Source organism: Mauremys reevesii, linkage group 20 (assembly GCF_016161935.1).
Source record: "Mauremys reevesii isolate NIE-2019 linkage group 20, ASM1616193v1, whole genome shotgun sequence".
NCBI lineage: Eukaryota > Metazoa > Chordata > Testudines > Geoemydidae > Mauremys > Mauremys reevesii.
Window position 1 is genome coordinate 24,888,416 of NC_052642.1, and position 19,297 is coordinate 24,907,712.

The 19,297-nt window shown below is 51.4% G+C and overlaps 3 long non-coding RNA genes across 14 annotated transcripts; all 3 read left to right on the forward strand.

Annotated features, from left to right (window-relative positions):
• The first annotated feature begins 3,072 nt into the window (after positions 1 to 3,072).
• LOC120387495 lies at positions 3,073 to 4,996 on the forward strand. Its single transcript, XR_005590206.1, has 3 exons — positions 3,073 to 3,291; positions 3,590 to 4,453; positions 4,768 to 4,996. It is a non-coding gene; the product is annotated as an uncharacterized LOC120387495 (long non-coding RNA).
• Positions 4,997 to 6,625: 1,629 nt separating this feature from the next.
• On the forward strand, positions 6,626 to 10,332 carry LOC120387493. Of its 10 annotated transcripts, none has more exons than XR_005590200.1 (5): positions 6,626 to 7,578; positions 7,686 to 8,730; positions 9,046 to 9,164; positions 9,568 to 9,660; positions 9,986 to 10,332. It is a non-coding gene; the product is annotated as an uncharacterized LOC120387493 (long non-coding RNA). The 10 variants fall into 10 exon arrangements; XR_005590196.1 differs by having other exon boundaries at positions 6,626 to 7,103; XR_005590198.1 differs by having other exon boundaries at positions 6,626 to 7,103; positions 9,046 to 9,085.
• Positions 10,333 to 12,274: 1,942 nt separating this feature from the next.
• Positions 12,275 to 14,845, forward strand: LOC120387492. Of its 3 annotated transcripts, none has more exons than XR_005590193.1 (3): positions 12,275 to 12,429; positions 12,545 to 12,595; positions 12,945 to 14,845. It is a non-coding gene; the product is annotated as an uncharacterized LOC120387492 (long non-coding RNA). The 3 variants fall into 3 exon arrangements; XR_005590194.1 differs by having other exon boundaries at positions 12,548 to 12,595; XR_005590195.1 differs by having other exon boundaries at positions 12,562 to 12,595.
• Positions 14,846 to 19,297: the final 4,452 nt, after the last annotated feature.

The following is a 19,297-nucleotide window of genomic DNA, read 5'->3' on the forward strand; positions in this document are numbered from 1 at the left end:
GGAGATGCCACTGTCACTGAGATAAGTGTCTGTTTTGCTGAGGGTTCTGCTCACAGCCGATCTGACTCCAGGTAGACACACCCGTTAGCTGGGGCTGGGTTTGTAAGAACAGGTTCCTGACTAGCTGTGGATACGAGGGAGACAAGGTCCCCGTTTTCAGGGGCTGCTCATTTTTCCATCCACAAGCAGTGTGTCCTCCGCAAGAGAAAGTTGGATCCAGGAGGATGCCTCGAGCTGGCGAGTTCCTTCCCCTCCTCCTGCGTTTCTCTCTCTCTCTCTCTCTCTTTTCTGTACTGTGTTGGCCAACACACACTCTCTTTCTCGCTGTCTGTGTCCTTGCCTCTCCCTGTGCTTTCTCCCTTAATAGGACACGGGTAGGTGTGGATCCCCACAGGCTAGGTCTCGGGAGCCATGAAGAAGTAGGAGGGTTGAAAATCATGCAGGGTAGTGGGTGCGAGAGTGGAGGCAGGTACTGGAAGGTCTTGTGCACCTTTAGTGTTTTTGTCAGTGAAGGCTCGTCCATAGGTGGTTTGCTGTTCTTGCTGAGGGCTGCTCCAGGGCAGCGGAGCATCTGCAGGAAGCAGACCTGCACAATCTAGCTGTTTCGCTTTGCAGTGGAGCCGAGGAGCTCTCTTGTAATATTGGAGGAGCAGGTGTGTGTTTTTGTGAAATGATATTTTTCTATCCAGTATCTGCAGAGTGAGGTGCCTTGTGGAGAGCAGAGAGATGCTTCTCCTATCCATGGGATGGGTCCTGGGGAAGGTCCAGCTTTGCCTGTGGCTGGCAGTGGTCTGGGATTGTCCCTTTCCTGGAGGGCTGTAGCTCCTTAGGAGCGGTGAGTATTTTAGTCCCTGGGTAAGCTGAAGAAGAATAAAGAAGGAGGGAGCAGCAGCCAGTGACTTGTGTCCATTGTTCTTCCATGCACAAGTGGTGACCTAGCTTACAAGTGTTCTCTCTCTCTCTCTCTTTTCAGTCGTACTGAGATTGGTCAGATGAGAGATCGGCCAACCTGTGGCAGAGACCAAAGAAGGAGCAGCCACCCAGAGCCCATCCCTAGGGATGGAAGCCGGACAATGATCTGCAGAGTAAGAGCAAATGGAAACTTGCTGAAGTTCAGTATTGAGGGAGGGCTGCAAATACTCTTGTCAGTGGAGAGAATTTGTGAGTATGGGGAGGGCCCCTGAGGAAAGGCCTCAGCATCTCATGGGGGCACGATAAGCTCGGGGGAATCCTTTGTGCCCTCTCAAGGAATTGTCAGGTGCTATGGAGTCTTCCCAAAGTGCAATAACTCTTTGTGGAGAGCCAGGAAGGTGACTACAGGTGCTGAGTTTGCCTCCTTCCTGTACGTCTATCTCTGCTCTCATATGTTGGCCAACATGTGCGCACTCTCTTTCTGTCTCTCTCCTTGTCTCCTTGCATAGAACATGGGCAATGGTGGATGCTCACAGTGTAGGGCTGGAGAGCCTGCATCCCACTGGGGCATTGGCAGGAGGAAGAGAAGCATGATGGGTACTAGATCCTCCATTGGTAGTGGTGGGGGTGACTGTAGGAGTTGACTCTGACTCTGTTCATCAAGTGGGGCTGATATATGGTGGGTGAGAGAGGGAGGGTGGCATCTCACACACCAATAGAACTTTGGGCAGTGACGGCCCCTGTGATGGGTTGGATCACAGACACCCCCCTGGGAGCTGCCAACTGATGTGCCAAGTCTACCTCTGCCCCTGGTTTCCCTGCTAGCTCAGGACTCTAGCACCCTCTTGCTGAGCCAGATACTCCCATCTGCTCCAACATAGACCCAGGGTCTGAATTACTTGCCCCAAAGCTGCAGGTTTACCTGAAAACAGCTCACAGAAGTGTGCTTGTCTTTAGCACTCAGATGCCCAACTCCCAATGGTGTACAAACACAAATAAATCCGTTTTACCCTGCATAAAGCTTATAGGGAGTAAACTCATAAATTGCTCATCCTCTATAACACTGATAGAGAGAGATGCACAGCTGTTTGCCCCCCTCCAGGTTAACTCTGGGTTAATTAATAAGTAAAAAGTGATTTTATCAATACGGAAAGTAGGATTTAAGTGGTTCCAAATAGTAACAGACAGAACAAAGTGAGTCACCAAGCGAATTAAAAAGTGCAAATCTATGTCTAATCAAACTGAACACAGATAATCTCACCCTCAGAGATGCTTCAGTAAGTTTTTTTTTCCTCAGACTGGACCCCATCCAGGCTTGGGCACAATTCTTTCCCTGGTACAGCTCTTGTTCCAGCTCAGGTGGTAGCTAGGGGATTCTTCATGACTCCATGGAGCTATAAAGGTGTAATGGGAGATGGGAGAACAAGCACCTACACAACACTGCAGATTCCGATGATAACTTCTGTTTTTCCCTCTTCTGTTGTGCTTAGTACCACGGAGAAAGAAATGAAGGGTAAGAGCCCACCCCCATTGTGAGATGGAAAGCACCAAGAGCCGTGATACCACAAGTGTTGTCGATGCCAGGCTATGGCGATGCCGTCAATCTGGGAGTGGAGCAGCCGTCACCATCAGTGAGATAAGTGTCTGTCTGGTTTGGGAAGCACTCCAGTAACGGCCCACCTGCCTCCAGGCTGAGACTTGTCATTAGCTGGGGCTCGGTTTGTAGGAAAAGATTCCTGACCTGCTGTGGTTACGAGGGAGGCAAGGTCCCCATTTTCAGGGGCTGGTCTTTTCTCTGTCCACAAACAGTGTGTCCTATGCAGCAGAAGGTTGGATCGAGGAGGATGACTCCAGCTGTTGAGTTTCTTGACTCCATCCCATGTTTTTCTCTCTCTCTCTCCTCTAATGTGTTGGCCAACACACACTGTCTGTCTGTGTGTGTGTGTGTCTCTCTCTCTCTCTCTCTCTGTCCTTGCCTCTCCTTGTGCTGTCTCCCTTCGTAGGACGCGGGCAGGTGTGTTAGGTGTGCATCCCCACAGGCTAGGTCTCGTGAGCTATGAACAAGTAGGGGATCGAAATGATGCAGGGCAGTGGGCGCTAGAGTGGAGCGGTGACTGTGGATGTTGACTGAGTCTCTGCTCTAGTGGGGCTGATGTGGATGGGATGGGAGAGGGAGGCAGGGATGAGAGCAAGATTTCACGCATCAGTTGTATTGTGTGTAGCGATGGCTCTTGCTTGGCTTATTTGCTGCGCTTACAGAGAAATCATCGGGGAGCAGCAGCAGGAGGAGAAACTAGCAGACGCGGACCTGGGCATCCTGGACATCCTTCTAAGCACAGATTAACAGTCCTCAGCTTTCTGCCTTCCACATAACTGGCTGTGAGTAAGCGGTCGGTGCTTCGAATTCCTCATCTGTTCTCGCTCCAGTTTTGTTCCTGGTTGGGCACATAGCTCTGTGGGGTTAAGAGGAGGGAAAGGCACAAGTCTCCTGTGCAGAGTGGCTATTTTGAGTGTAGGTGCAACAGGCTGCTTTCTAGTTGTGGTCCTGAAGGTGTAACGGAAGAAGGGTTATGGGTGGAGGTCCGGAGTGCGGTAAATGGGAGAGGAACTTATGTGATGTTTCTAACTGAGATGCTAACTTGTTTGTTTCTCCTCCACCCCCTTGTGCTGGGTTCAGGACCAAGAGAAAAGAAGTGGAGGGTCAGCGTCGGCTCACCTCATGTTACGGAAAGCGAGTGAGAGCGACAAGATTGCAAGCATTTTGGATGCCAGGCAAGAGCCGTCCAGCTGGGAGTGGAGCAGCCGCCACAGTCAATGAGATAAGTATCTGTTTTGGTGATTGCTCTGTTCACTGCCCACCTGAATCCAGATACAAACGCCCCATTAGCTGGGGCTGGGTTTGTAACAAAATATTCCTGACTAGGTGTGGTTCTGAAGGAGACAAGGTCCCCATTTTCAGGGGCTGCTCATTTCTTTGTTCACAAGCGCTGTGTCGTCTGCAGAAAAAGTTGGATCCAGGAGGTTGATTCCAGGTGGCAAGTTGCTTGCCTTCCTCCTGTGTTTTTTTCCTCTCTCTCTCTCTCTTCTCCAGTACGTTGGCCAACACCCCCCCTTTCTCTTTCTGTCCTTGCTTTTCCTTGTGCTGTCTCCCTTTGTACGACACGAGCACGTGTGCTCGGTGTGCACCCCCACAGGGTAGGTCTCGGGGGCCATGATGAAGTAGGAGGGGACGATAATTGTGCAAGGTAGCGGGCGCGGGAGTGGAGGGGTGACTGTCAGTGTTAACTTGGTCTCTGTTCATCAAGTGGGGTAGATGTAGATGGGCTGGAAGAGGGAGGCAGGGATGAGGGCAAGATTTCAAGCATCAATGGAGATGTGTGTAGTGATGGCTCATGCTTGGCTTTTGCAGATGCATTTCCAGAGGAATTTCCCAGGAGCTGTAGCCAGAGGATAAGTTGGCAGATGTGGACATGAGGAAACTGATCATCCTTCTGAGCAGACACGAACAGTCCTCGGCTTTCTGCTTCCCGCATAACTGGCTGTGAGTAAGCTGTCGGTGCTTTGAATTCCTCATCTGTTCTTGCTGTACTTTTCTTCACATGCCATGTGCTTCCTCGTTGGGCATGAGGCTCTTTGGCATTAAGGTGGGGGAAGGGCCAAGAGTCTCCTGAGCAAAGTGACTATTTTGGATGCAGCTACAATGGGTCCCTTCTAGTTGCAGGTGTAAAGTAGTGATGGGAGATGGGTTGAAGGCAGAACCGTGGGATACAGGAGGTGTAAAATGGAGAGACTACGCGACATTGCAGACGGAGATGCTATTTTCTTTTTTGCTTTTCTCCCCTCTGCTGGGTTTAGTACCAAGGAAAAAGAAGTCACACGTCGGAGTCTACTGCCCTCATGCGATGGAAAGTGAGTGAGAGCAGTGAGCCTGTGAGCATTGTTCATGCCAGGCAAGAGCTGTACATCTGGGAGCCGAGCAGAGGTCACTGTCACTGAGATAAGTGTCTGGTTTGGTGATTGCTCTGCTCACAGCTCAGCTCCTGGTAGGGACGCCCCATTAGCAAGGTCTGGGTTTGTAAGAAAAGGTTCCTAACTAGTGTTTATGAAGGAGACAAGGTCCCCATTTTCAGGGGCTGATCATTTCTCTGGCCAGGAGGGAAATGTGTCCTCTGCAGCAGAAGGTTGGATCCAGGGGGATGACTCCAGCTCGTGAGTTTCTTGACTCCCTCACATGTTTTTTTTTTCTCTCTCTCTCTCCTCTAATGTGTTGGCCAACACACACTGTCTGTCTGTCTCTCACTCTGTCTCTGTCCTTGCTGCTTCTTGTGCTGTCTCCCTTCATAGGACACGGATAGGAGTGCTAGGTGTGCATCCCCACAGGCTAGATCTCGGGTGCTATGAACAAATAGGAGGAGATGAAAATCATGCGGGGCAGTGGGTGCTAGAGTGGAGCGGTGTCTGTGGATGTTGACTCAGTCTCTGTTCATCGAGTCGAGCGGATGTAGATGGGATGGGAGAGGGAGGCAGGGATGAGGGCAAGATTAAATGCACCAGTAGTGCTGTGTGTAGTGATGGTACTTACTTGACTTTATTAGTTTGCAGAGGAATCATCCAGGAGCCCTTGCTGGACGAGAATATGCAGAAGTGGACGTGAGCAGCCTGGACATCCTTCTAAGGAGACCTCAACAGTCCTCAGGTTTCTGCCTTCTGCCTAACTGGCTGTGAGTAAGCAGTGAGTGCTTGGAATTCCTCATCTGTACTCACTGTAATTTTCTTCATAGGCCGTTTCCTTCCTTGCTTGGTATGGGGCACTTTTGGATTAAGGCTGGGGAAGAGACCAGAGTCATACTTGCCAACTTTCACTGGGTAGATAAGAACCCTGAATTCACAATATTCCAAAAATCAAGCTAATCCTATTTCAAATAAGGCCAAAACAAGCCAATTCCTAAGAACCCCAGCACTCAATGACTAGATCTCTCCTGGCGTGCAGTCTGGGACTGTGGTGGGTCCGCTGTGCACCCCTGACTCTCTCCCCCCTTTGCCCCTGCTTGCCGGAAGCAGCAAGCTACAACGAGCAATAAGCTACAGGCCAAAAACAAGCCCAATTTCTATGTTTTATTTTCCCCTTTGAGATTTGGTGTGTGTGACCAGAGTCTGCTGTGCAAAGTGACTATTTCGGGTGTCGTCGCAAGGGGTGCTTTCTACTTGCAGTCCTACTGGTGTAATGGGAATAGGGTTGAGGCGGAGCCCCACTGTGTCTTGGGAGGGGAAAATAAGAGCCTACCCAAAGTTGCTGACTGAAAGGGTAACTGATTTGTTTTTCTCCCTTGTGCTGGGTTTAGTAGCAAGAGAAAAGAAGTCACAGGCCAGAGTCTACTGCCCTCGTGCAATGGAAAGAGAGCAAGAGCAATGAGTCTCCAAGCGTTGTTGATGCGACGCAGAAGGCGTCCATCTGGGAGCGGAACCGCCACCACTCTCAATGAGATAAGTGTCTTCTTTGGTGATCGCTCTGCTCAAGGCCCATCTTGCTCCCGGTAGGGACGCCCCGTTAGCTGGGGCTGGGTTTGTAAGAAAAGGTTCCTGAGTAGTTGTGGTTACAAGGGAGACGATGTCCCCATTTTCAGAGGCTGCTCATGTCTCTGGCCAGGACCAGTGTGTCCTCCGCAGCATATTAGATCCAGGGGGATGACTCCAGCTGGTGAGTTTTGTTGACTCCCTCTCATGTTTTTCTCTCACTCTCTCCTCTAATGTGTTGGCCAACACACACTCTGTCTGTCTGTCTCTCACTCTCTGTCCTTGCCTCTTCTTGTGCTGTCTTCCTTTGTAGGACACGGGCAGGTGTGTTAGGTGTGCATCCCCACAGGCTAGGTCTTGTGAGCTATGAACAAGTAGGGGACCGAAATGATGCAGGGCAGTGGGTGCTAGAGTGAAGCGGTGACTTGGGTGTTGACTGAGTCTCTGCTCTAGTGGGGCTGATGTGGGAGGCAGGGATGAGGGCAAGATTTCACACACCAACTGAATTTTTTGTAGTGAGGGCTCTTGGTTGGCTTATTTGCTGCACTTGTAGAGGAATTATCCAGGAGCAGCAGCCGGAGGAGAAATTGGCAGACGTGGGCCTGAGGAGCCTGGACATTCTTCTAAGGAGACATGAACAGTCCTCAGCTTTCTGCCTCGTGCATAGCTGGCTGTGGGTAAGTGGTCAGTGCTTGGAATTCCTCATCTGTACTTGCTGTGATTTTCTTCACACTTCGTTTGCTTCCTTGTTGGGTGTGGGGCTCTTTGGGATTAAGGCTGGGGAAGGGACCAGAGTCACAATTGCTAACTTTCACTGGGGAAATAAGCACCCCGACTTTGACAATAAGCCAAAAATCAAGATTAACCCATTTGAAAACAAGGCCAAAACAAGCCAATCCCTAAGAACCCCAACACTCAATGACTAGATCTCCCCTGGCGTGCAGTCTGGGACTGTGGTGGGCCCGCTGTGCACCTCAACTAGCCGTCCCCTTTGCTCCTCCTTGTCTGTGCTTGCTGGAAGCAAAAAGCTACAAGAAGCAATAAGTTACAATCCAAAAAGAAGTACAATTTCTACGTGCTTTCCCCACAGGTTTGGTGTGTCTGACCAGAGTCATCTGTGCAGAGTGACTATTTCAGGTGTCGTCGCAAGGGGTGCTTTCTACTTGTAGTCATAAAGGCGTGATGGGAGGAGGGTTCAGGGCAGAGCCCCAACATTGCCAATTGAGCTGGTGACTGACTTGTTTTTCTGCTGGATTTAGTACCAAGGGAAAAGAAGTGACAAGTCAGAGTCTACTGCCCTCATGCGATGGAAAGCGAGCGAGAGTGATGGGACTGCGAGAATTATTGATGCCTTGAAAAAGCCGTCCAACTGGGAATGGAATAGTCATCACTGTCAATGAGATAAGTGTCTGTTTTGGTGATTGCTCTGCTCACGGCCCACCTTGCTCCTGAAAGGGATGCCCCGTTTGCTGAGGCAGTGTTTGTAAGAAAAGGTTCCTGACTAGCTGTGGTTTTGAGAGAGAAAGAAGATCCCCATTTTTAGGGGCTGCTCAGTTTTCTGGCCAGTGTGTCCTACGCAGCAGAAGGTTGCATCTAGGAGAATGAGTCCAGGTGGTGAATTGCTTGCCTTTCTCTCGTGTTTCTCTCTCTCTCTCTTCTCTAGTGTGTTGGCCAACACTCTTTCTCAATCTGTCCTTGCTTTTCCTTGTGCTGTCTCTCTTCTTAGGATATCGGCAGCCGAGCTAGGTGTGCACCCCCACAGGTTGTGTTTTGGGAGCCGTAAAGAAGTAGGAGGGGACGAAAATCATGCAGGGCAGTCAGTGCGAGACTGGAGCGGTGACTGTTGGTGTTGTGGGGCTAAGACAGATCCAAAGCGACGCAGGGAAGAGGGCCTTAATTGGGCTCTATGTAGTGCAGGAGTTCTCAAACTGGGGTTTAGGTCCCGTCAGGGGGCCGCAAGCTTGTTATTTGGGGGTTTGTGAAATGTCATCCTCCATCCTAAACATCACTTTGCTTCCAGCATTTATAATGGTGTTGAATATACAAAAAGTGTTTTTAATTTATAAGAGGTGGGTCACACTCAGAAGCTTTCTATGTAAAAGGGATCATCAGTACAAAAGGTTGAGAACCACTGGTGTAGTGATAGTTCTTGCTTGCCTTTATTAGCTTGCAGAGGAATTGTCCAGGAGTCTCAGCTGGAGAAGAAGCTGGCAGAAGTGGACCTGAACTGCCTGGACATCCTTCTAAGGAGACATGAACAGTCCTCAGCTTTCTGCATTCTGGATAACTGGCTATGAGTAAGAAGTCAGTGTTTTCAATTCCTTATCTGTACTCACTCTTGTTTCCTTCATAGGCCGTGTGCTTCCTCGTTGGGTACGAGGCTCTTTGGGATTAAGGCTGGGGAAGGGACAAGAGAGTCTCCTGAGCAAAGTGACTATTTTGGGTGCAGTTAAAATGGGTCCCTTCTAGTTGCAGCTGTAAAGTAGTAATGGGAGATGGGTTGAGGGCAGAGCTGTGGGATACGGGAGATGTGAATGAAGAGACTATGTGACATTACAGACGGAGATGGTAATTTTATTTTTTTTCTTCCCTTTACTACTTCCTTGGTACTAAACCCAGCAGTCACACATCAGAGTCTACTGCCCTCATGCGATGGAAAGTGAGTGAGAGCAGCGAGCCTGTGAGCATTGTTCATGCCAGGCAACAGCCGTCAATGTGGGGGTCGAGCAGACGCCACTGTCAGTGAGATAAGTGTCTGTTTTGCTGAGGGTTCTGCTCACGGCCCATATCAGTTTTTTGCCTTTCTCTGTGTTTCTCTCTCTCTCTTACTCTCTTCTCTAGCGTGTTGGCCAACACTTTCTGTCTCTTTCCTTGCCTCTCCTTGTGCTGTCTCCCTTCACAGGACACGGGCAGGAGTGCTAGGTGTGCATCCCCACAGGCTAGGTATCAGGAGCTATGAAGAAGTAGGAGGGGATGAAAATCATGCAGGGTAGTGGGTGCTAGAGTGGAGCGGTGACCGTCAGTGTTGACTCAGTCTCTGTTCATCGAGTCGGGCTGATGTAGATGAGATGGGAGAGGGAGGCAGGGATGAGGGCATTCATAGAGCTCTGTGTAGTGACAGTTATTGCTTGGCTTTATTAGTTTGCAGAGGAATCGTCCAGGAGCCCCAGCCGGATGAGAATGTCAGAAGTGGACCTGAGTAGTCTGGACATCCTTCTAAGGAAACAAGAATAGGTTTCTGCCTTCTGCATAACTGGCTGTGAATAAGGGCTCAGTGCTTTGAACTCAGAGTCATCTGTACTCACTGTAGTATTCTTCATTGACCGTGTGGTTTCTTGTTGGGTACAGGGCTCTGTGGTATTAAGGGTGAGGAGGGGCCAGAGTCTGCTGTGCAGAGTGACTCTGTTGGGTGTTGTTGTAAGAGGTGCTTTGTACTTTTAGTCCTAAAGGTGTAATGGGTAGAGGGCGGAACCCCGCCGTGTGTGAGAGGGGAAAAGAAGAGCCTATGAGACATTTCTGACTGAGACGGTAGCTTACTTGTTTTATCCCCTGGTTTTAGAACCAAGCAAAAAGACGTCACATGTCAAAGTCTACTGCCCTTATGAATGAGAGTGACGAGACTGCGAGCGTTGTTGGTGCCAGGCAGGAGCTGTCCATCTGGGAGCAGAACTGCTGCTACTATCACTGAGATAAGTATCTGTTTTGCTGAGGGTTCTGCTCATGGCCCACCTGGCTACAGGTAGAGACACCCCGTTAGGTGGGGCTGGGTTTGTAAGAAAAGGTTCCTGACTAGCTGTGGTTTTGAAGGAGACACGGTCCCCATTTTCAGGGGCTCATGATTTCTCTGGCCAGGATCGGTGTGTCCTCGGCAGGAGAAGGTTAGATCCATGAGGATGACTCCAGGTGGTGAGTTGCTTGCCTTCCTCCTCTGTTTCTCTCTTTGTCTTCTCTACTCTACTCTACTGTGTTGGCCAACACACACTCTCACTCTCTCTCTCTCTCTCTCTTTGCTGTCTCTCTCTCTTTGCTGTCTCCCTTCATAGGGCACGGGCAGGAGTGATATGTGTGCATCCCCTCAGGCTAGGTCTCGGGAGCTATGAACAAGTAGGAGGGGACGAAAATCATGCATTGTAGTGGGCGCTAGAGTGGAGGGGTGACTGTGGATGTTGACTGTCTCTCTTCAAGTGGGCCTGATGTAGATAGGATGGGAGAGGGAGGCAGGGATGAGGGCAAGATTACCTGCACCAATTGAATTTTGTGTAGTGATGGCTCTTGCTTCGATCATTTCCTGCGCTTGCAGAGGAATTGTCCAGGAGCAGCAGCTGAAGGAGAAAGTGGCAGACGCGGACCTGAGGAGCCTGGACATCCTTCTAAGCAGACATGAATGGTCCTCAGATTTCTGCCTCCCGCACAACTGGCTGTGAGTAAGCGGTCAGTGCTTGGAATCCCTCATCTGTACTGTCTCCGGTTTTGTTCAGAGGCTCTGAATTTCCTCATTGGACACGGTGCTCTGTGGGATTCAGACGAAGCAAAGGCACAAGTCTCCTGTGCAGAGTGAGTATTTTGGATGTAGGTGCAGTGGGCTGCTCTTTAGTTGTAGTGCTAAAGCTGTAATGGGAGGAGGGTTGAGGGCGGAGCCCTGAGGTGTGGTAGATGCGAGAAGAAGAACCTATGCACGTTGCAGACTGAGATGCTAACTGATTTGTTTTTCCCCCTAGTGCTGGGTTTAGTACCAAGTGCAGAGTCAGAGTCCACTCTGCACATGCCATGAAAAGGGAGCGAGAGCTGGGAGATTCTAAGTATTGTTGATGCCAGGGAAGAGCCATCCAGCTGGGAGTGGAGCAAGGACCACTGTCAGTGAGATAAGTGTCTTGTTAGGTGAAGGCTCTGCTGTGGTTATGAGGGAGACATGGTCCCTATTTTCAGGGGCTGCTCAGTCCTCTGGCCAGTACCGGTGTGTCCTCTGCAGCAGAAGGTTGGATCCAGGAGGATGACTCCAGGTGACAAGTTGCTTGCCTTCCTCCCGTGTTTCTCATTTTCTCGCTCTCTGTCTCTCTAGTGTGTTGGCCAACGCTCTCTTAATCTGTCCTTTCCTTTCCTTGTGCCATCTCCCTTCTTAGGACACAGGCAGGCCTGCAAGGTGTGCATCTCCACAGGTTAGGTCTTGAAAGCCCTGGAGTAGTAGGAGGGGACGAAAACCATCCGGGGTAGTGGGTGCGAGTGTGGAGCAGTAACTGTCAGTGTTGAATTGGTCTCTGTTCAAGTGGGGCTGATGTAGATGGGGTGGAAGAGGGAGGCAGGATTGAGGGCAACATTTTCAAGTACCATTAGAGCTGTGTGTAGAGATGGCGCATGCTTGGCTTTTGCAGCTGCACTTCCAGAGGAATTGTCCAGGAGCTCGAGCCAGAGGAGAAACTGGCAGAGGTGGATCTGAGCAGCTTGGACATCATTCTAATCAGACAGGAACAGTCCTCAGCTTTCTGCATTCTGAACAACTGGCTGTGAGTAAGAGGGTCAGTGCTTTCAATTCCTTTTCTGTACTCGCTGTAGTTTACTTCACAGGCCTTGTGCTTCCTCGCTGGGTACAGGACACTGTGGTATTAAGGCTGGGGAAGGGACAAGAATCTCCTGAGCAAAGTGACTATTTTGGGTGCAGTTACAATGGATCCCTTCTAGTTGCAGATGTAAAGTAGTAATAGGAGATGGTTTGATGGCGGAGCCGTGGGATATGGGAGATGTGAGATGAAGAGACTACGTGACATTGCAGATGGAGATGCTAATTTGTTTTGTTTTCTCTCCTCTGCTGGGTTTAGTACCAAGGAAAAATAAGTCACATGTCAGTCTACTGCCCTCATGCAATGGAAAATGAGTGAGAGCAGCGAGCCTGTGAGCATTGTTCATGCCAGGCAAGAGCCGTTCATTTGGGAGCCAAGCAGATGCCACTGTCAGTGAGATAAGTGTCTGTTTTGCTGAGGGTTCTGTTAACAGCCCATCTGACTCCAGGTACAGACACCCTGTTAGCTGGGGATGGTTTGTCAGAAGAGTTTCCTGACTAGCTGGGGATACAAGGGAGACAAGGTCCCCATTTTCAGGGGCTTGTCATTTCTCTGTTCACAAGCAGTGTGTCCTCCGCAGGAGAAGGTTGGATCCAGGAGGATGACTCCAGATGGTGAGTTACTTGCCTTTCTCCTGTATTTCTCTCTCTCTTCTCTAGTGTGTTGGCCAACACTCTCTTTCTCTCTCTGTCCTTGCCTCTCCTTGTGCCGTCTCCCTTCATAGAACAGGGGCAGGAGTGCTAGGTGTGCATCCCCACAGGCTTGGTCTTGGGAGCTATGAACAAGTAGGAGGGGATGAAAATCATGCAGGATAGTGGGTGCTAGAGTGGAGCAGTGTCTGTGGGTGTTGACTCAGTGTCTGTTCATTGAGTCCGGCGGATGGAGATGGAATGGGAGAGGGAGGCAGGGATGAGGACATTCATAGAGCTCTGTGTAGTGATGGTCCTTGCTTGGTTTTATTAGTTTGCAGAGGAATCGTCCAGGAGCCCTCGCCGGAGGAGAATATGCAGTAGTGGATCTGAGAAGCCTGGACATCCTTCTAAGGAGACATGAATAGTCCTCGGGTTTCTGCATAACTGGCTGTTCCTCATCTGTACTTGCTGTAGTTGTCTTCACAGGCCGTGTGCTTCCTCCTTGGGTACGGGGCTCTGTGGCTGGAGAGGGCCCAGAATCTGCTCTGCGGAGTGACTATGTTGGGTGCCATTATGAGGGCCAATGTAGACAGGAGAAAAGGGGCCTGAACCCTGATTACAGGGCGGTCACCCTTTCTTTAGTAAAATACGCCTCCTTTAAACTCGGTGTGTGCAGGGGGCGGGGGGAAGTCCCCAATGTGAAAAGATCTGGAAATGAACAGGTAAGGGAGGGATCCTGCTGAGTGTCTCCTTTCCGATCATCCTCCATCTCTCAGCGACACCCTTCCGGACTTACCTTCCTACCTCACCAAGAAAATAACTTTGTGCTCCCTAACCTTTACCAGAAAAGACCCCTCTTCCTTGTGACGCAGTCCTGTTAGTAGGGTTAGGTGCACCCACGTGCTGGCTCTGAATACCACCGCATGTGCTTACAACACCTGAACATCAACACATTTCAGAAAGGATAGCCACATCAATCCCTTCGGACGTAGCCCTAGGAATCTCCTCTATCTCCAAAGAGACACAAGGCCTGGAATTTGGACACAGCTGAGGGAGCTGTCCGAATGTCTACAGTTGAACACTCATCAGTGCGACGGTGTCTTTCTTGTGCACAAGAAAACACAGGGTCAAAGTTGTGGTTGGTTGAGCGGTGTAAATTGGGCAGGGCAAAAGGACTTGAGGAAGGATGAGATGGAAGTGAGGGTCTGAAAGGAGCCCCCCACCTCACCTGTTCATTTCCAGACTGTGTGACATTTGCATGGTTGGGCCATTTCTTGGCTTTTTTGAGAAAAGGGGCGAATTTTCCACGGCCTCCACCATCCCCTTACAGCTGCCCCTTCGCCACACCATGTTGCATCTGACCTGGATAGGTCGCAAGTAAGATTTCACTTCAAATCTCAAAAAAGTCCAGTAGAAATAATTGTGGGGGAATTTCCTGTCACTAAGAGAAACGGAAGCTCTAGCCTTCTCAAGCGGTGGGGTGTCACTCAGCCACAGGCACAAAAAGGCTCCCCTAGTTTAGGCGTGCGAGGGATAAGACCTTACACCCTGGTTACAGGGCAGTCATTTTGCTGGGCGTGTCAAAGTGACCTGTGGTTTAATTTGCTTGGCAAAGGAGACCCAAACCTTCCTTTCAGGGTGGTCCTTAGGAGAGCGTGGTCTCATTGCCCAGCAAGTGCCAGCGGCCCAAGAGGAGCTAGAAAGGGGAGACCTGCACCCTTCTCACAGGGATTGGTCAGTGGCAAAGAGCATTTTAAAGGCTAGGTCCTAAGGAGCTCAAAGCCACAGAGACCTTGTGGTGATCTGCGTGTAATGTAATATCTCATTGTAAGGTGACGAGGCCAGCAAGAGTTAGTTAACTCACAAACTGACCTTGACCCATGGCCAAACTTTAAAGACTGGTTAGGAAGATATGTAAAGGAATAGAGGTTTGAAATGCAGCCTGCATTGTTAGAGATTTACCCTTCTATGTTAGCTCAGGTCTTGTCTCTTTCTATAGCTGTGATTCAAAGATCAAAAAAGCAATATTAACATTTAGGAAGACACTGGAGTGAGATAACGTTATTGTCTACATCGGGGGTCGGCAACCTTTCACAAGTGGTGTGCCGAGTCTTCATTTATTCACTCTAAAATGTATTACTGGCACGCGAAACGTGAAGGTCTCTTTAGTTCTGTAATATATAGACATAGAAACTAGTGTTGTATGGTAAAATAAACAAGGTTTTCAATATGTTTAAGTAGCTTCATTTAAAATTAAATTAAAATGTTGATCTTCCACCGCTGGCCTGCTCAACCCGCTGCTGGTCTGGGGTTCTGTTCCACTAGGCTGCCAGCAGCCTGTGCGGGGCCCTGCCCACATACAGGGGGTAGCTACCTTCTCCCTGGTTCTGGCCCATTCTCTTCCTCTCTCTGCACTGAGCTGAGGGTGGGAGTGGACCGAGCACAGGGCTGGGGCTGAAGGGTCTGGCCAGGAGCTAGAATGAGGAAGGGGGCTCAGGGTTGGGGCAGGCGGTCTGGGTGTGGGGGCACTTACCTGGGCAGCTCCCATTTGGTGTGAGGGGTGCAGGTGGGAATGTGAGTGGGGGTGCAGAAGCTCCCGTTTGGTGCTCAGGGTGGGGGTGGGGATGTGCAGGGGTGCGAGAGTCAGGGCAGAGGACTGGGGCCATGTGAGGGGGTGCAGGTGTCAGGGTGGGGGGGCTGGGTATGCGGGGGGGTGCCAGAGGCAGGGCTGGGGTTGTGGGCGGGGTGAAGGAGTCAACAGAGGGCTGGGTGTGTATGAGGGAGGAACAGGGCTCAGGGCAGGGGCCTGAGTGTGTGTGTGTGTTGGTGGGGTCAGAGCTCAGGGCAGAGGGCTGGGTGACTGCCCCCCTCCGAACCCCCACGCCCCCCCCCTCGTGGGACCCCGGCCCCCCCCCTCCAGGGACCCCTGCCCCCCCCTCCACTCCTGGGACCCCTGCCCCTAACTGCCCCCCAGAACCCTATCCCCTATCTAAGCTTCCCTGCATCTTGTCCCCTGACTGCCCCGCTAGAAGCCTACCCCCTACCTGTCCCCTGACTGCCCCAACCCTTATCCACACTCCGAGACAGACCCCCGGACTCCCATCCAACCACTCCCCACCTGACAGGACCCCAGAAATCCTGACCGGTACAACCCTCCCCTGCTCCCTGCCTGCTGCAACCCCGTCCATACTCCTGACAGCCCCAGCTCCTTGTCCCCTGACCACGTCCTCCAGAGACCCCACCCTAACTGTCCCCTGACCCCTATCTAGCCCCCACCCCTGACAGACCCTGGAATTCCCATGCCCCATCCACCCCCCTGTTCCCTGTCTGCCGCCTCGAGAGACCCCCCGCCCCTAGCCACTCTCCGGGATCCCACCCCCAACCGACCAACCAACCGTGCTCCCTGTCCCCTGACCCCCCCCTTACCCAACCGGCCGGGCCCCAGATCCCCTTACCATGAGCCTCCAAGCAGAGCCAGCCTATGCTGCCCCGCGGGAGCGCACAGCCCCGGCCCCAGAGCTCTGCGTGCGGGGGCAGGGATCCGGGGGGCGGGGGGAGAAGGTGGGGGAGGGGCCGGCGGCTTGCTGCACTCGGCCCTGTGCTCCAGCCCGGGAGTGCGGACCCTGCGGCTTGCCGCGCTGGCAGGATTTTTAATGGCACCCTGGAGTCCCTGCAGGCAGCCGCGTGCCATTGAAAATTGGCTCCCGTGAGGTCTTTGGCACGCGGCTGCCGGAGGTTGCTGACCCCTGACCTACTGTCTCTGTGGCTCCATGAGGGAAATAACTAGTGACACCGTGTGGCCACGCAGGGTAATGCACAGAGCATTTTGCTCATGGAGCAACAGTGACACTGTGTGGCCACGCAGGGTATTGCACAGAGCAGTTCCTGCATGGAGGAACAGGGACACTGTGTGGCCACGCAGGGTAATGCACAGAGCGTTTCACGCATGGAGGAACAGTGACACCGTGTGGCCACGCAGGGTAATGCACAGAGCAGTTCCTGCATGGAGGAACAGGGACACTGTGTGGCCACGCAGGGTAATGCACAGAGCATTTCACGCATGGAGCAACAGTGACACCGTGTGGCCACGCAGGGTAATGCACAGAGCAGTTCCTGCATGGAGGACCAGTGACACCATGTGGCCAAGTGGGGTAATGCACAGAGCATTTTGCTCATGGAGCAACAGTGACACCGTGTGGCCACGCAGGGTAATGCACAGAGCAGTTACTGCATGGAGCAACAGGGACACCGTGTGGCCATGCAGGCTATTGCACAGAGCAGTTCCTGCATGGAGCTACAGTGACACTGTGTGGCCGCGCAGGGTAATGCACAGAGCAGTTCCTGCGTGGCGCTACAGTGACACCATGTGGCCAAGTGGGGTAATGCACAGAGCATTTCGCTCATGGAGCTACAGTGACACAGTGACACCATGTGGCCAAGTGGGGTAATGCACAGAGCATTTCGCTCATGGAGCTACAGTGACACCGTGTGGCTGCGCAGGGGAAGGCACAGAGCAGTTCCTGCATGGCGCTACAGTGACACCGTGTGGCCGCACAGGGTAATGCACAGAGCAGTTCCTGCGTGGAGCTACAGTGACACTGTGTGGCCATGCAAGGTAATGCACAGAGCATTTCACGCCTGGAGCAACAGTGACACCATGTGTCCACGCAGGGTGATGCACAGTTGCTCCATGAAGGAAATGCTTTGTCCAGTAGTCAGAGTGACCACTCTAGGGGCAGCTCTAACAATTTAGCCGCCCCAAGCATGGTGGCATGCGGCGGGGGGCACGCTGGCGGTCACCGGTCCCACGGCTCCGGTGGAGCATCCGCAGGCACGCCTGCAGGAGGTCCACCGGAGTCACCTGCTGCCCTCCCAGTGACAGGCAGAGCACCCCCCGCGGCATGCCATCCCAAGCATGCGCTTGGCGCGCTGGGGTCTGGAGCCAGCCCTGGCCTACCCGGTGTGTGTCTTGCTCCATGAGATAAATGCTCTCTGCATTTTCCCAAGAGGCCACCCACTGACACTGCTGCTCCATGAGGGAAATACTTTGTGCATTCACCCCGAGTGGCCCCTCATTGTCACTGTCCCTTGATGATGGGAAATGGTTTGTGAGTTATCTGGATTGGCCACCCGGTTTCACTCTTGCTCTGGGCGGAAAATACTTAGTGACACCAGGTGGCCACTCGAGGTAATGCACCCAGCATCTCCTTCAGTGCATTCCAGCCTGCCCCCCACCGGGACCCATTCAACCTCCTCCAACCTGCTCCGGCATCCCCACACTTGCCAGCACTCCACCCCAATCTGCCCCCTGCATGTGTCCCTCCAATCAACCCCATCTGTTCCCCATCTCAGGGCACCCCAACATCCTCCATGACACCCAATCCCTACACCTCAACCCCAATTGGCTCCAACCTATTTCTCCTTCGCTGGGCCCCACTTCCCCAGCACCGCATTTCCCCATGCCACCCACAGCCAGCCAGGCTTCCCTCTCCAATTCCTGTTAGCCTTCCCAGCCACACTGGGGCCTTTCAACCCCCTCCACCCTGCCCTTACTCTCCAAGGCTTATGAATCCCACATTCCCTTAGTACAGCTTGGGAACCCTAAATCCCTCTACCTCACAGTGCAGCCCCCAACCCCAGATATCATACAACTAAGCCACTGATGCACGGACCCCAAGTTGCCTACTGAACGTGTCCATTGATCAGCCCCATGGACTCTCTCTCTCCTTTCCTCGCCTTGTGCTGTCTCCCTTCCTAGGACATGGGCAGGTCTGCTAGGTGTGCAGCCCCAAAAGCTGTGTATCGAGAGCTGTGAAGAAGTAGGATGTTGCATCTCATGCATCTCATGCGGGCCGGGATAAAGCACAACAACCAATATGATTGCAAGCAGAATCGTTTATTGTGTACAATGCATCATATTATATAGGCTTCTCCATATTAGCAAACGTCAGACACACCAACATCACATTGCTGCTGATTGGTTCTTTGTCTGATACACACACTTTTCACATGCATGGCCCTTTGCTTACTGGTTTCCCATTTCCCATGCAATCCATCTGATTATGGACTTGTTTATCACCTTGAAACCGATCCCAGCTAGGCCACCTGGCGTCTGTCTCCCACGGGCTAGCTCTCAACTTTCTCATAACAACTTTATCTAACTCCTCTATTCTTGTTGTCCTGCTGCTGTAACTTTCCAGCAAGGCAGCATAGGGATGATGTAACCCCACATCTCCCCCTCTTTTCTTAAAAAAAAAGAAAAACATCCAATAAACCTCTCCAAACTTCATTGCAAAAGGCGTACAAAACAGGGCAAGCAAATAAAAAACAAAAAACAACTCCCAACGCAATTATTCCCATATGGAGAAGAAAAATAACCCAAGTGGGCCAGCCAAAACCATTAAGCCAGTCCCACAAAGGATTATAAGCATGCATAAGCTTATACATATTATTCTGCAATTGCTAAAGCAACGCCTACATAAAATGCAAATAGTCAAATTCATACAACACATACCTACAAAATTCTTACAACCATGTCCTTGCTTTCCAAGACTATTGGTATGCAAATTTTAATAACCATTCTAAAATAAAAGATTTGGCCAATAAAATTTCTCTTACTTAAGAAAATGTATTAAACTTTAGCATATCACATTTTTCTTCTGATGTATCCAAACACTTTGTTTT